This window comes from Mustela putorius, unplaced genomic scaffold (genome assembly GCF_011764305.1).
Source record: "Mustela putorius furo isolate JIRA1106 unplaced genomic scaffold, ASM1176430v1.1 tig00000929_pilon_pilon_pilon, whole genome shotgun sequence".
In the NCBI taxonomy this organism is placed as follows: Eukaryota; Metazoa; Chordata; class Mammalia; order Carnivora; family Mustelidae; genus Mustela; species Mustela putorius.
In genome coordinates this window covers 6,117,895-6,130,493 of record NW_025421520.1, presented here as the reverse complement: position 1 = coordinate 6,130,493, position 12,599 = coordinate 6,117,895, and positions in this window count along the sequence as shown.

The following is a 12,599-nucleotide window of genomic DNA, read 5'->3' as shown; positions in this document are numbered from 1 at the left end:
GAGGGGACCGGCTCCTGGCAAGTGGTAGAACAGTGGAGAGCACAAAATCTTAGCAAAGTCCACTTCACTGAGAGATGTTGCTTCAGAGGCTAAGCGGTGCATGAGACCCTCGCAGGACAGTGTGGTCTCAGGAACTGTGGGGTCACAGAAAGACCAGGGGTGTCTGAGTGTGGCAGAGCTCCCAGGTATCACAGCAGGGAAGCTGACTACAGAGACAGAATTGAGGTGGGGGCTCTCAGCTTGGGGTTACATTAAACTGTGATCCAAAGTACAGTTGGGCCACTGCTCTTCAAGCAGGGACCCCACAAGTGCAGATCCGGGGAGAGTGCCTCCTTACTCCTCCAGGAGGAGGGGTGGGGCAGCACACTGAAGGGATCAGCTGGATTTGGAGACTCCAAATGGGGCTGTGTGCCATAGATAGAAATGCTTGATTGCAGGCCAGGTGAGCACGGAACATGGCCAGAGACCAGGGAGACAGGAGGGACTGACTGCTTTTAACCACGAGTCTTGTAGATAAGTAAGAAGAAAGGCAAAATATGTCTGGTCACGTAGTACGTGACCTATAGTTGAGAAAGACCAGACAAAAAGGATTGTCTGACTAACTGCAGGTGCTCTCTGGGGAAGGGGAGGTAATAGATGAAGCAGGAGGCGTTCCATCTTGAGCAGGCCAGGTGTTTCCAGCTGCTCGGCTTCAAGGACATGTCATCCTCTCCCACAGAGGCCTGTTGCTAGTACAGGTTTTTCTTAAGGCTATCTTTAAGCATGCTTGGTGACTAGCTAATTTCTTATGGGTTATATTTTAAGTAATACATTGTTCTGAGGGATGGCTATAGGGAACAAGCATCAAAATCCAGGAGGCACAGAGAACCCCTCTCAGAATCAATAAAAATATGTCCACATCCCATCATCTAATAGTAAAACTTACAAGTCTCAGTGACAAAGATAAAATCCTGAAAGCAGCTTGGGACCAAGTGGTCTGTAACATACAATGATAGAAATATTAGATTGGCAGCAGACCTCTCCACAGAGACAGCAGGCCACAAAGGACTGGCATGATATATTCAAAGCACTAAACGAGAAAAAAATGCAACCAAGAATACTATATTCAGCTAGGCTGTCACTGAAAATAGAAGGAGAGATAAAAAGCTTCCAGGACAAACAAAAATTAAAAGAGTTTGCAAACACCAAACCAGCCCTATTTAAAATATAGGGATCCTCTAAGCAAAGAGAGAGCCTAAAAGTAACAGACAAGAAAGGAACAGAGACAATACACAGTAACAGTCACCTTACAGGCAATACACTGGCATTAAATTCATATCTCTCAATAGCTACCCCAAATGTAAATGGGCTAAATGCCCCAATCAAAAGACACAGGGTGGGGTGCCTGGGTGGCTCAGTGGGTTAAAGCCTCTGCCTTCTGCTCAGGTCATGATCTCAGGGTCCTGGGATCGAGCCCCACATCGGGCTCTCTGCTCAGCAGGGAGCCTGCTTCCCTCTCTCTGCCTGCATCTCTGCCTACTTGTAATCTTTGTCTGTCAAATAAATAAATAAAATCTTTTTAAAAAAAAGACACAGGGTATAAGAATGGATTAAAAAAACAAGATCCATCTGCAGGATATGCTGTCTGCAGGAAACTCATTTTAGACCCAAAGACACCTCCAGATTTAAAGTAAGGGGTGGAAAACAATTTACCATGCTAATGGACATCAAAAGAAAGCTGGAGTGGCAATCCTTATATCAGATAAATTAGATGTTAAGCCAAAGACTATAATAAGAGATGGGGAAGGACACTATATCATACTTAAAGGGCCTGTCCAACAAGAATATCTAAAAATTTTAAATAGCTATGCCCCTAACATGGGAGCAGCCAATTATATAAACCAATTAATAACAAAATCAAAGAAACACATCAACAATAATACAATAATAGTAGGGGACTTTAACACCCCCCTCACTGAAATGGACAGATCATCCAAGCAAAAGATGAACAAGGAAATAAAGGCTTTAAATGACATACTGGACCAGATGGACATCACAGATATATTCAGAACATTCCATCCCAAAGCAACAGAATACACATTCTTCTCTAGTGCACATGGAACATTCTCCAGAACAGACCCCATCCTGGATCACAAATCAGGTCTCAACTAGTACCAAAAGATTGGGATCATTTCTTGCATATTTTCAGACCACAATGCTTTGTAACTAGAACTCAGCCACAGGAGGAAAGTTGGAAAGAACCTGAATACATGGAGGCTGAAGAGCATCCTACTAAAGAATGAAAAGTTCAACCAGGAAATTAGGAATTGAAAAAAATTCATGGAAACAAGTAAAAATGGAAACATGACTGTTCAAAATCTTTGGGACAGAGCAAAGGTGGTCCTGAGAGGAAAGTATATAGCAATACAAGCCTTTCTCAAGAAACAAGAAAGGTCTCAAGTACACAGCCTAACCCTACACCTAAAGGAGCTGGAGAAAGAACAGCAAAGAAAGCCTAAACCCAGGAGAAGAGAAATAATAAAGATCAGAGCAGAAATCAATGAAATAGAAACCAAAAGAACAATAGAACAAATCAATGAAACTAGGAGCTGGTTCTTTGAAAGAATAAATAAGATTGATAAACCCCTGGCCAGACTTATTAAAAAGAAAAGAGAAAGAACCCAAATTAATAAAATCATGAATGAATGAGGGGAGAATGCAACCAACACCAAAGAAATACAAACAATTATAAGAACATACTATGAGCAACTATATGTCAGCAAAGTTGACAATGTGGAAGAAATGGATGCACTTCTAGAGACATATAAACTACCAAAACTGAACCAGGAAGAAACAGAAAACCTGAACAGACCCATAAGGGGATTGAAGCAGTCATCAAAAATCTCCCAACAAACAAGATCCCAGGGCCAGATGGTTTCCCAGGGTAATTCTACCAAACATTTAAAGAAGAATTAATACCTGTTCTCCTGAAACTGTTCCAAAAAATAGAAATGGAAGGAAAACGTCCAACCTCATTTTATAAGGCCAGCATTACCTTGGTCGCCAAACCAGACAAAGACCCTACCAAAAAGGAGAATTACAGACCAATATCCTTGATGAACATGGTTGCAAAAATTCTCACCAAAATACTAGCCAATAGAATCCAACAGTACATTAAAAGGATTATTCACCACGACCAAGTGGGATTTATTCCTGGGCTGCAAGTTTGGTTCAACATCTGCAAATCAATTAATGTAATAAAATACATTAATAAAAGAAAGAACAAGAACCATATGATAATCTCAATAGATGCTGAAAAAGCATTTGGCAAAGTACAGCATCCTTTCTTGATCAAATTATTCACAGTGTTGGGATAGAGGGCATATAACTCCATATCAAAAAAACCATCTCTGAAAAACCCACAGCAAATATCATTCTCAGTGGGGGAAAAACTGAGAGCTTATCCCCTAAGGTCAGGAACACAGCAGGGCTGTCCACTATAACCACTGCTATTCAACTTAGTACTAGAAGTCCTAGCCTCAGCAATCAGACAACAAAAATAAATAAAAGGCATCTGAATCAGCAGAGAAGAAGTCAAACTCTCACTCTTTGCAGATGACATGATACTTTATGTGAAAACCCAAAAGACTCTACTCCAAAACTGCTAGAACAGGAATTCAGTAAAGTGTCAGGATATAAAATCAATGCACAGAAATCAGTTGCATTTCTATACACTAGCAGCAAGACAGAAGAAAGAGAAATTAAGGAGTTGATTCCATTTACAATTGCACCCAAAACTGTCAGATACCTAGGAATAAACCTAAGCAAAGAGGCAAAGAATCTATACTCAAAATTATAAAGTACACAAAGAAATGGAAATGGAAAAAAGTTCCATGCTTATGGATTGAAAGAAAAAATATTGTGAAAATGTCTACACTACCTAAAGCAATCTACACATTTAATGCAATCCCTATAAAATCCCATCAATTTGGGGCACCTGGGTGGCTCAGTGGGTTAAGACCTCTGCCTTTGGCTCGGGTCATGATCCCAGGGTCCTGGGAACTGTATGTCAAATAAATAAATAAATAAAATCTTTTTTAAAAAAACATTATTTTCAAAGAAATGGAACAAATAATCCTAAAATTTATATGGAACCAGAAAAGACCCTGAACAGCCATAGGAATATTGAAAAAGAAGGCCAAAGTTGGCGGCATCACAATTCCAGACTTCAAGCTCTGTTACAAAGCTATGATCATCAAGTCAGTATGGTTCTGGCACAAAAACAGACACATCGATCAATGGAACAGAATAGAGAGCCCAGAAATAGACCCTCAACTCTATGGTCAACTAATCTTCGACAAAGCAGGAAAGAATGTCCAATGGAAAAAAGACAGCCTCTTTGACAAATGGTGTCGGAAAAATTGGACAGCCACATGCAGAAGAATGAAACTGGACCATTTCCTTACTCCACACACAAAAACAGACTCAAAATGGATGAAAGACCTCGGTGTGAGATAGGAATTCATCAAAATTCTTGAGGAGAACACAGGCAGCAACCTCTTCAACCTGGGCCGTATCAGCTTCTTCCTAGAAACATCACCAAAGGCAAGGGAAGCAAGGGCAAAAATGAACTGTTGGGACTTCATCAAGGTAAAAAGTTTTTGCACAGCAAAGGAAACAGTCAAGAAAACCAAAGGACAACTCACAGAATGGGAGAAGATATTCGCTAATGTCTTATCAGATAAAGGGCTAGTATCCAAAATCTATAAAGAACTTATCAAACTCAACACCCAAAGAACAAATAATCCAATCAAGAAATGGGCAGAAGACATGAACAGACATTTCTGCAAAGGAGACATCCAAATGGCCAACAGACAAATGAAAAAGTGCTCCACATCACTCGGGATCAGGGAAATACAAATCAAAACCACAGTGAGATACACCTCACACCAGTCAGAATGGCTAAAATTAACAAGTCAGGAAATGACAGATGCTGGTGAGGATGTGGAGAAAGAGGAACCCTCCTACACTGTTGGTGGGAATGCAAGCTGGTGCAGCCACTCTGGAAAACAGTATGGAGGTTCCTCAAAAAGTTGAAAATAGAGCTACCCTATGACCCAGCAATCACACTACTGGGTATTTATGCTAAAGACACAAATGTAGTGATCCGAAGGGGCATGTGTACCCCAATGTTCATAGTATCAATGTCCACAATAGCCAAACTATTGGGAAACTCTAGGAAAGAGCCTAGATGTCCATCCACAGATGAATGGATAAAGAAGATGTGGTACACACACACACACACACACACATACAGGAATACTATGCAGCCATCAAAAAACATGAAATCTTCACTTTAGCAACGACATGGATGGAACTAGAGGGTATTACGCTGAGTGAAATAAGTCAATCAGAGAAAGACAACTATCATATGATCTGTCTCATACGAGGAATTTGAGTGTCAGGGTCGAGGGTCTTGGGGGTAGGGAGGGGAAAAAATGAAAGAAGATGGGATCGGGAGGGAGACAAACCATAAGAAACTCTTAATCTCAGGAAACAAACTGAGGGTTGCTGGGAGGCTGGGGAGGTAGGCATAGGGCGGCGGGGTGATGGACATTGGGGAGGGTATGTGCTATGGTGAGTGCTGTGAATTGTGTAAGACTGATAATTCACACACCTGTATCCCTGAAGCAAATAATACATTATATGTTAATTTTTAAAAAGGAAATAAAAGGGGTGCCTGGGTGGCTCAGTGGGTTAAAGCCTCTGTCTTCGGCTCAGGTAATGATCCCAGGGTCCTCAGATCTCTATCTGTCAAATAAATAAATAAAATCTTTTAAAAAGGGGGGGGGGAGAGAAAATTCAGCAAACTAATAAAAGGAATTTGCGTCCTTATGAAGTATATTTAAACAGCTTCATGGATGTAAAAATATTTTTTCTTTTTTCTTCCTTCCTTATTCACTCCTCCTTCCTTCCTTCCTTCCTCCCTCCCTCCCTCCCTCCCTCCCTTCCTTCCTTCCTTCCTTCCTTCCTTCCTTCCTTCCTTCCTTCCTTCCTTTATTCTTCTTTTTCTTCAGTATTTTCTTAAATCCAAGTGGTTGGAAGGCAGATAGACTGGAGGTCTGTCAGATCTCATGGAGTCCAGTAAGCCGTCCTGGGGGATCCACCACTAGATGGGGATGGTGAGCACAAGCGAGGCCCTTCAAGGGCCCAGTTTCTCAGCCAGTACTTTCAAATAACAGGCTGTGGAATTGTTACTAATTTGGGACAGAGAGAGAGAGAGAGAGAACGAGCGAGCGAGCAGGGAAGGACAGAGGGAAAGGGAGAGAGAGAATCCTAAGCAGGCTCCACACCCAGTGCCGAGCCTGAAGCAGGGCCCAGTCTCACAACCCTGAGATCATGGTCTGAGCCAAAGCCAGAGTCAGAGGCTTTAGCTGACGAAGCCATCCAGGCATCCCAGAAATTATCTTTCTTACATACTTGTGGTAGCCTACGATTTTTGATTCCTAGTTTAACCACAGAACTTCTTTAGCTCCCTCTGACCCATAGATCATGATCGTTTGGTTAGAACCGCACACCAGAGCCAAGCAGCAGCCCCACCAGAGGAAGGCAGTTAGAGCAGTTCAGACGCCGTGAAATCAAATATTTTCCAAATGTGCATTTTAGAATTAATTTTATTTTATATATTATTTGTCAGCTCTAGTCATTTAATAGAATGTTACCATGTAGCAGGTATTGTCCTTTCTAATAACGTCCCCCAAATAAACCTTCTTAAACCACATAAGAGGTAACTCTACTCGTGTTTTAAGACATCTGGAGCAAACCACTTCTGAGAACATCTGAGACAGCACCAGCCGACTCGGAAGGCAGTGCGTGTAACCGTGAGCCCGATTTGGCCTTGGAACTCATGCGGAGTCTCTGAGCTGAAACCAAGTTTGCATTCTGCCTGCCCACATGCAGTTATCTGAGGAGGGTCTGGGTAGGAATGAGCTACGGTTGGAGGTAGCATTTCTGTTACCCGACGAACTCGACCGGATGGCCTTCGTGCACAGGAGCATGTGCCACCGGCGGGTGTGACACGTTTGCAGATGCCTGCTTCTGCTAAACGGCGAAGGCTTCGCAGAGATTCGGTTTTAGAATTTTCCTGGTGTTTCCCAATCAAGCTTGGTTTTTCGTAGATTTTAAACCAAGAATGGATACACATGGGGCTTCTAACCCAACTTTAGAATTAAGTTGAAGAAGATACAACCCGAAGCCAGTGTGGAGTAGACAAAGACATAGCGTCCCAAGAATAGAAGAGATTTTACCTCAAACGGGTAAACATGGAGATCTCTAGGTAAAGTCAAGTGCCTTCTCTCTTGGCGGAGACACCGCAATGGTTTGTTGCCACGTTTCCTGGCAGCATATGGTCCCAAGAGCAAATCACCAAGTAGTGGTAAACGTGGTCTCTGGAGTGTCAGGTGCCTTCCTTCCCCTGAGCAACGGTCCACCTCAGAGCAGAGATTCCTCAAAGGTCCTCACGTTCCTGTCATTCTAGAATAACGTTCCAGATAAAAGAATATGTTGAAGGCACTGCTCCGAGTCCTTGAGGACAGTCTGAGTCCTGAAGGGAGGAGAGTTTCCGACTTGAGTTTTCTTCTAAATGTCTTCTTCTTTGCCTCACTCACATACCGACTGGAATTTTCCTATGAGGAAAAGTGGTATTTTTCTCTCGCCCTAAGTTCTGTCAGACTCCCTTCATCCGCTTAACAAGCAGGGAGGAGAGTTTAACGTTTGTGGGGAAACAATGGTCCACACCTCACGCAGGATCCGGTTCGCTCCCGGTGGGCTCGAGGTCTCGCATTTGCTTACCCATTTGGGCCCCAGGCAGGTACTGAGTTCCCCTCCCTGTGGACCTGACACCTCTCCCCTGCACAGCGGCTGCAGGGGGAAAAACAGGCCAGATCCCTGCTTTCCGGTGACATGAACCACGCACGACAGTACAGCTGGGGAGGGGAGCTAGAAGAGCAGCCAGGAGGAGTGGGTGGTGGGCTGACGACGACCCTAAGCCCTGCTCAGGTCCAAGTGTTTGCAGTCTGTGTTGTCACCTTATATGGCAAAGGGCACTGCAAATGTGAGTTGGCTGAGAACCTCGACATGGGGAGATCATGCTGGGGAACCATAACGAAAAACAAGATCTCCTACCAACCCAGGAAAGCTCTCTGCAAAGGCAGAAGAGAAGAAAAGCAGTTGTATTATCCAATAACCACGAAAGCAGCAAGGGACCCACACTGTGGGCCATCCGCTAAGGGATTAAGAAAGCAGGAGGAGGTCTCCCCCCGTGACACAGCCCAGCAGACCAGACACAGCCTACCACCAGATAGAGGGGAACTCGTCCTCAAGCAAGAGGACTCCCCCGATGGCACCATTTGTGACCCGGAGTGCATCCTCAATGCACCTGGCCACGGGGTGGCCGCCTGTGTTTGCTAATTGCCTTTCTCCCAAGGAGCAGTGCGGTCTCTATCCTTAAGACAGGAGATGGCTCTGCAGCCTGGAGCCTGGTGACCTGGAAGTCAGCCCCAACACCCTCCTTCCGTGGGTCACCCTCTTCCTTGGTGTTGACATTTCAAGGACGCAGCTCCCAGGGCCTTGGGCAGAGGCCTGGGTTCTAAAGCTGGCAGGCTTACAAACCTCTCAAAGGGGCAGAGAGAAATTCACGATGACAACTTTTCGCAAGTAAATGCTCTAAGGAAGGGGTGGGAGAGAGAGTCTTCCTTTTTGCACTAAGGAAAATTAAAGTTTTGATTTATATTTGTCCCCAGAGTTAGCCTGGATTCTCTGGACGGCCTCTACCTGGGATCACAAGTGTCCTCGTGAGTGGGAGAGGTGGGGAGCTGGGACTCCAGCAGGACAGAGGGCACACCTGAAGGGACGTGCTGGCCTGGAAGCTGGAGGAAGGGCCCTGGGCTCGGGTGCACAGAAGGCAGCTCTAGAAGCTGTAAGAGGTGAGGGAACCAGATTTTCCCTAAGAGCCTCCAGAGTGAACACAGCCTGGCCAACACCTCCGTTTCTGCCCAGACTGATTCTGGACTTCTGGCCTCCAAAGCTGGAAGAGAGTGAATGGTGCGGTCTTGAGCCACCAGATATGTGGGCGTTTGTCACAGCAGCCACAGGAAACTCCTGCAGGTGGGCGGTATGGACAGGAAAGAGGCTCGCTGGGAATCACATTCTGGGAAGATGATGCTTGAGCTCGAATCTGAAGAAAGTGATGAGCAAACCCTATAAAGATGAGCAGGAAGGGCTTTCTAGGCAGAGGAAACAGCCACTGAGAAAGCCCCTGGGGGGACCTGGCTACCGTGGCTGGGCAGTGACCTCGGGGTGCCCAGTTCTAAAGGTGGGTGCGGTCAAACCAGTTGGAACCTCAGAGGTCCCAGCAGCCGTCTGCGACGTTCTCAAACAGAACTGTACCATGTTTCGGGGGGCCACTCGGGGTGGGGAGTGGGGAGGAGGGGACAGGCCTGGGGCAGCCTGAGGGGCTGCGCAGGGCTGGGGGCAAGGGGCACGCAGCTGGGAGGCGCCCAGGCACGGGCCTCACCGCAGCAAATCAGAACTCTACCTGGTTTCCTTTCGACCAAGCCCATGATTTTCCTTTTAGAAAAAGACCCTTGGAACTAGGTCTGGGACAGCAGAGTCAGGTGCAGCCGTCTGGGTGACATCTCCGTCTGGGGCAGCTCTTACAGGCTGACCTTGCCACGTGCAAGGAGTGCTATGATCTTGTCCTGGGGAGTTTCCACATGACCCAGCAAGATCCCTTCGCCAGAGGAACGGGCCGGGGACACTCGGGGTCTTCCGCAGCGCGGATGGCGGCTGCTTTCTCCCCAGGTCTGTGCCTGGAGGGATCAGGATGGAGGGCTGCCTGAGCCCCTGCGAGGGGCCAGCAGGCGTGGCCTCCACACAGCTCAGCGTGGGACCTTTCTGCCTCCTCCCCACACTGCCCGGGGACTCCTGGAGGGAGCTCAGCGAGGCTTCCTGTCCGCCTTCAGGATGCTCTCTGAAGCCCGACCCCACTGTTGTTAGGAGCATTAGAGTGAAGTTCTCTCTTCTCTCTGGCTTCCTGCTCTCCTCCAGCTTTTCAACAGTCATCCATTCAAAGTTTATCAACAAATGGCTTGGTTTTATTTCATATTAAGTACTACCCCAAGAAAGACTTCCATTGCTAAACCGGGCGGAGAAGTCCTCTTAATGTCCTTCCACATTGTGGGAAAACAGCTCGGTCTGTTTCTGGGTGGCTCACGATGAGGCCCCGCACATGGCCGGTGGCAGAGGGCGGGCACTAACTCAGTATTTGTTGGCTGTGCAGTGAGTCCCATGGGGAGCCCTGGGACCGACCGTGTATCTGCGAGGGGTGGGTGCGGTTTGCCCGCTGGCAGATGCGGGACTGCTTCTAAGCTGTACTGGGTCCTCTTCCTAAAGAATTTCTGGAGACATTACTCCTCTCATCCCCAGCGTGCTCATTTACTTTGCCAATCTAATCCAGTTGTGGGGGCCAGGCACGGTGGGAGGGGAAGAGGATCCTCCCAGAGCCCCTGCCAATTTTGCTGCCTGGTGGGTCCTCTACCCCGTACAGTCCTACTGTTCTCTGGCAAGCAGGTCAGAGCTGAGACAGTCTCCACTGGGTTCGGCCGTTTGGCTGGTTGCGGCGCCATCCCCCCATAGCCTCCTCTAAGGGATATTGAAGGGGTGGAGTCCCAAATACCAAGGCCTGGAATTCCTGACTGGCAGGAAGGCCTGGGAATACCCCTGGACTCCTGTGTTCCTTTCCCTTCTGCAGAGTGAAGGCCCCATCACTTGCTTTGGCCAAAAGAGGAAGCTACAGCAGGTGGCTTACTCCTGATGGGGCGGGGGGCGGGGGGAGACACTTCTAGTGGGGGCTGGAGAGTGAGGGAGTAGTTTGTGGGCTTAAGTGAGACAGGTTCCCAACAGATGAAGATACTCGGGCGGTCCGCAAAGCAATTCCCCTTGGAGGGGGCCTGAGGGAAGGAAGCATTAGATGCGCACCGCATTTACTCCTGAGCTGATAGGAATCTCACATTCATTCTGCGCTGGGCCCAGCACTCCATGCTTTTCCCACACGTACAGCTTCAGTGGTGAAGAGTAGGGCCGGTTTCCTATCAACCCTTATCTAGCTGTGTGGCCCCGGGGAAATTCCTCCACCTCTCTGAGACTCAGTTGTTTCATCTGTAAAATGAAGAGAAGAGTAGGTTTTCGAGGGTTGTTAAGAGGTTTAACTGAAATGTGTGTGTGAGGGGTTTATCACCCACCAGGACCCACCAGGCAGCAAAAATTGTCTGACACAACAGAAGGACTCCCTACATATTAACTATCTCACTAAGTAGTTAGGTAAAAACTAGACTATCTTAGGGGCACCTGAGTGGTGCTGTTGGTCAAGCTGCTGACTCCTGAACTCAGCTCTGCTCTTGATCTCAGGGTTGTTGAGTTCCAGACCCCATGCTGGGCTCCACCCACGCTGAGTGTGCGAACTACTTACCAAACAAACAAAGTGTCTTCTGGATGCTCTCATAGACAAATCCATTCTTCTGTAGCCATCAAACTGGACATGCATCGTATGATATGCTATATGCTATGGACATGATCTGACAAAAGTTTTTCTTCTCATGTTTGTCAATTTTATCACATAAAAAGTATACAACTTATACATTTAATCTACAAATAGAAACTTCGACTGTGAGAGATAAAATAAGACCTGAGCAATTGGGGGACAGGGATCTTCAATCTATTCAAATGGATTTTAAAATATTGACAATATTTTAAAATATTTGACAAATTCTAAAGTTTATTCAGAAGAAGAAATGAGTGACTATAGCTGAGAAAATTTATTTGGGGGCAGGGGAGGAATGTGTGTGTAGGGGGAGTACTTACACTATATTAAAACTCATTTTCTGTGATAAAAATACACACATAAAATTTAATTTGGGATGCAGGGCTGCACTATATATGACACCAAAGGCAGAAACCATAATAGCCTTTTACTTGATAAGATATGAACCCCCAAACAATGTGAACTAAAGCCAAATTTCCCAACTTAAAAAAATGGACAAATAAAGTGAGCAAAGGGACATAAGTAAATCTGCAGGAAAATACAAAAAGGCAATAAATATGTGTAAAAACGAGCCAGCTAACTAGTAATCTAGGAAACGAAATTCAAAACAATGGGAAATAATGACTTTAAATTTGAAAAAAAAAAACCCTGCATCATCAAGGATATGGAAAAATGGGCATTCTCAAGGGAAAGCTAATAAATTTTCCTGGAAGATAATTTAGAAAGCATTTAAAAAATATACATTGTCTGTGATCCATCAGTTTCCCACTCCTCGGATTGTAAATCAGCCATGAGCAATAAAAGATGAATCTCTAATGGTACAGAAAACCAAGAAAGTTTACTTGCACATTTATGCTGCCATTAAGAATCATATCACAAGAGAGTATCTAAAAAAAAGGGAGAAAACTCACAATACTGTTAGTGAAAAGGGCGGAATACCTTTTTTTGCAACACATTATCCCAATTACGTCACACATGCATAGATAAGTATAGAAAAAAACACCGGAGGAGACATACCAAA